This window comes from Palaemon carinicauda, chromosome 40 (genome assembly GCF_036898095.1).
Source record: "Palaemon carinicauda isolate YSFRI2023 chromosome 40, ASM3689809v2, whole genome shotgun sequence".
Lineage (NCBI taxonomy): Eukaryota > Metazoa > Arthropoda > Malacostraca > Decapoda > Palaemonidae > Palaemon > Palaemon carinicauda.
Window position 1 is genome coordinate 31397813 of NC_090764.1, and position 5000 is coordinate 31402812.

Sequence of the window (5000 nt, forward strand, 5' to 3'; positions counted from 1 at the left end):
TACTAATGCTCTCTCTCTCTCTCTCTCTCTCTCTCTCTCTCTCTCTCTCTCTCTCTCTCTCTCATTCAACTTTTTGGCTATTTCAATATATGGGTATATCAGAACAGTGAATACACATCGATAAATTTAGTGTATTAATTGATAACTTTCATGTATTTGTTACAAAAGCATAAATATTCTTTTATAGGTGGGTATGTTTTAGTTTATTAAATAATTTACTTAATTTTACCATCATGATTCGTGAGAACTTATGTATTATCACTAAGAACGCCAGAATTGCCACTCTTGTTCATATATACAATATACAACATTGTGTTCGAGGGATGCTTACAATGTATTTGGTGGTTTATTTAGTTTATCCATAACCTTGTATTCGATTTATGAATAATTACGATAGTGATAGTAATGATATGGAAATCTATACACGCAGAAAGGCATTATTAGACATGAACTTTAAATACTCATTTTGTGAACCAAAGAACTTTATGCAGGTTATAAATGAGTCTAGTATACCTGATCCCATTGTGCCGCTAAAGGTTACTGTTGATTCTTAGACATATGATGATCCCAATAAAGTAACAAACCTTTCATTGTTTTGATTGTAATATGTCAGTATGTGACGTCAAGGACCAAAAATGCGATTTAATCATCCCTAAAGAGGAATGTCTTTCCTGAAGAAATGTTGAAATCTTTTAATCATAATAACATACTATCAGATAATTCATAGAATTTGATGATTCAGAAGTCACAAAGTAAGTGATGTAGTTACTGCTATTAGTTGTTGAACTATGTGTGGTTTCAGCATTTAGTGTTTATTGCAGTAATCATGGAGCCCATGAATTCCAGTCAAAGCAAATCGCCAAGATTAAATTCCAATTTATTTTCTGATCTGGAAAGTGTTAAGTCATTGTGAAGTCAGAGTGTTTTAGTGGAGTTAAATATTCAAATGCCATACTGAAATATATATGTTGAATCCAGTTCATATTTTAATTTCTTTCGATTACTTGAGGATTTCAGAGCATAACATATCTGGTATTGCTATATGGGCAAGAAATAAGTAAAGTCCATTATTTCCTTCGCCAAAATCGATGATTTTGCGAAAAGTATGTATTCGCCCCTGTTTGTTTCTTAGTTTATTTATTTGTTCGTTTATATGTGAACCACTTTGCATAAAATCTGTTATACTTATTTTGACCAAACTTGTTATTCATGTTGTGTATGACCCAAGGGTGATCTGTAACATTTTGGATAAAGTGTATCAAAGTAGAAATACGCAGCAGTACTCTGAAAATAATCGCTATGTTAACTAAATGGCACCCATTTTGTGAGTTTATTTAATTATTTATTTATTTTTGTGAACAACATCACGCAAAACTGCCAAACCAATTTGAACAAAACTTGGTGAACATGTTGGGCGTGACCCCTAAGACAAATCCCTTAAAATTTGAAGAAAATACATTGATGTACTAGTAGCCTACTCAGTGGGGTTCAGAGCAAGTTATGACTGGTGTGGCAAAAGTATGCTCTCTGATGAGTGCCCCTGTAGTTTTTATTTATTTATTTATTTTATTTTTCAATTTTTTTTTTTTTTTTTTTTTTTTTTTTTTTTTTTTTTTTTTTTTTTTTTTTTGTTTGACATTACCTATCCCATCTATTCCGTCCCCACTTTCCAGAGGACATAACAACACCTTTTTTTCCAGTCTAGTTAATCCATACACCTTCCCATATCTTACCCCCCACCCACGGAACCCAGCTATCCCTGTCCCCCAACTCACAATGATAATTAATTGTGCATCACGGTTATTTATGTGTTGTGGCATTTCAAATGACCCCACGGTATCACTCGTATCAAATCGACCAATGGGTTATGGCAAGCGGTGTTTCCTGATTAGTTACATGATATTAGATAAAGACATCACGATTCTTCACTAAGAGTCGGCACTCATTTCTGAGGCCTTATTTCAACATTTATTTTTCGTTAAAACTAAGGAGTATCGAAATTTAGAGTATGAAATATCGCCGCGAAGACAGACGGCATAACAAATTATCATTGATTAAAGTAAAAGAAAACTCGTATGAATATTTAAATATAAAATTCCATTCATAGTTAGAATGCCGAAAGCATGAGCCTTCCGGAATGATTACTCCATTATTCCCTGATATAAAGATAAACGAAATACCTGTTTTGTATTATTGCCATTCGAGTATGTTACAGTGAATGAAACAAAATTATTCCATCAGTGTTATAAAGGAATTGATTTGATATTCGAAATAACCAATCATATCGCTCATATCAAATCAGCCAATCATGATATGAAACGTAGCGTTTCCTGTTTGGTCCCATGGCATTAATCAATGACGTCACGTTTGTTTGATTGCAGTCAGTGCCATCACACACTTTCGATTTTGTCGTATGTCTTTTTTTTCCAGCTGATCAACATAGCAACAGCTTTTATATGTATCAACCTTTCTTTGGACCCAGGATGTTGTATTTTGTGACTTAATGATTGAATTTTTTTTTTCTTAATTTTAACTGAGGTAGCGTCATTTTTATAGCCAATGATTATTTTAGTGAATTGTAAGTCTTCTTTTTGGACATTCTATTTTAGGTGTGTAGTTACCAAAATATTGGCAGCACTCAACTTTTTACTTAGAGTAAGCTGTATAGTCGTCTATTTGAGGTCCCATCATGACGTATTTAGTCCAAATGTACTGTCCTATTTTTTAGAACTATTTACAGTAAATATCTTTCGATTAATGAAGAATGTTTTTTACAGTTTTGTTTGTTGCTCAACCATTGATGAGTTTTATTATTCAAGTCGTGTGGATGGTTTGATTCATTAGCAAAATCATCATATCTGACTGATGAATGTGTATTAGTTATAATCAATGTAGAGTTTTTATTATGATTTTTTTTATTCATTTTAGTAATATATGAACTATGTCAAAGACAGAAAACTATATAATACAGTTAGATTGCCCTATTCAGAGGAGTGTATGTTTTGAAAATTAGCGATTAGTATATGATAACGTATGATATTAGGAATTAAACAATTCTAAAATTGATATGTATTATTTGGAATATTTTTTATTTATATTTTGACGATTTACCCATCCATTCTCAGTGTATTTTTCTATTAAATACAATGCCTTTTTATCTCTAACAGAAATTGATGACAGCCGTTGGAAACCAGACTACAGATGCCTTAGGCCATAATGCCAGGCCACGTTTGCAGGGAGAGTTACCATTGTTATAAGGTATGGCCTCTAATTTTATATTTTATTGTTATAAGGTATGGCCTCCAATCTTATATTTTATTGTTATAAGGTTTGGCCTCTAATTTTATATTTTATTTTGTCAGGCAGTATTAAAACTATAATCTTTTGATTGATTTATTTTGGCTTTTTTGTCATTCTGAGATCGAGGGTCATTGACACCGTACAATTCTTATATTTGGTTGGAAACCAGATTTGTTGATTATTCAATATATTTTGAATATATTCACTGATTATTGGAAAATTGTTATAATGATATAATTTTTCATATTTTACATTTATGACTGATGCCACAGTCCTTCACTAACTATATAAATTGGCAAATTCCGTCGTGATTCATGTCTGTAATTTTATAGCAATTTTGGTAGAAAAAGATTTGAAATATTCAAAATTCATTAAAAAGCTTTTAGTATAGTTAAATTTCAAAACTAGAATATATATTATATTGGTATCGTAGGAAAAACCATTACAAAGTTTTCAATGGAAGTTTTAAAACTATTAACTTTTTTTTTTCTTTTACCTCTCTATCGAAGATGACTGAAGTGTTAGATTAAACGATTTTTAACCGTAAAAAAGCTATGTATATGTGTATAACCACAAAAATATGCATTGGTAACATAAAACTTGTATAAATAGATTGTAATCTTACAGCATTAAACTCAATAACATTGAACTCGTACGTCATTCATAAAGTAAGACTTCCTGGAAGAAATTTCTTATGTAGAAATATCCAGAAGGTTATATCGACTTCGGTAGTTATTTCTTATTTTATTTATTTTCTTTTCTTTTCATTGTCACGGCAGTAAAAAGGGCCGTGTCTCATTTTTATGGCATACAGTCTCGTTATTGTAATTTCTTGGAATTATTGATCTAATCATAACAAAGTTTCGTTATCTATTTTCATGTCTGGGTGATGAATAATGATTATTTTTAATTAGAACTGTAATATAACTATAAGATACGTAATCTTAGTTTCATTGGCATAAGAATATATCCTATTGATTAAGTTATTCTTTGACAGTCCTTTTTTCAAATTATTTTTCCTCCTCTATATATCATGCTTTTCCTAATCAAGGTTTTTCTGACCCTTTCTGTTTAAGATAACAGACTTTGAAATTTAAATCAGAATTTTAATTCCCTTGATTATCGAAGTTATTTTATAAAATGGTTTTCAAAGTAGAATATAGTATCAAATTAAATTTAAATCCGTTCATATTTCCAAGAACTACATTTATTTTTATTAATCTAGAGGGGTAATTCTATGGCGATCCTAGACAATGTTATAAAAATTCATTATGGGAAAGTCTGTTCTGAATATATTTGCACATCTTTGTTTTCGGTAAGTCTTTGTGACTTGTGCGTTAGAGCGTGATGAATTATGCCAATGTAAAAGAGGGGATAGCTCTGCGAACTTGGCAGCATCTGTGTTTATTTTATATTACCACCATTTTTTTTATTAGGGAAAACGTTTTTTACATACTTACACACACACACACACACATATATATATATATATATATATATATATATATATATATATATATATATATATGTATATATATTTATTTATATATATATACACTGTATATATATATATATATGTATATATATATTTATCTATTTATATATATATATATATATATATATATATATATATATACTGTATATATATATATATATATATATATATATATATATATATATATATATACTGTATATATATA

General features: G+C 29.7%; 1 long non-coding RNA gene across 1 annotated transcript in view; it reads left to right on the plus strand.

The window, feature by feature from the left end:
• Positions 1-5000, plus strand: part of LOC137631611 (uncharacterized) — a 262063-nt gene that overhangs the window by 69178 nt on the left and 187885 nt on the right. Inside the window, exon 2 of the long non-coding RNA XR_011041927.1 lies at positions 3168-3258. This is a non-coding gene — a long non-coding RNA (uncharacterized lncRNA). The remainder of the gene's footprint in view (positions 1-3167; positions 3259-5000) is intronic.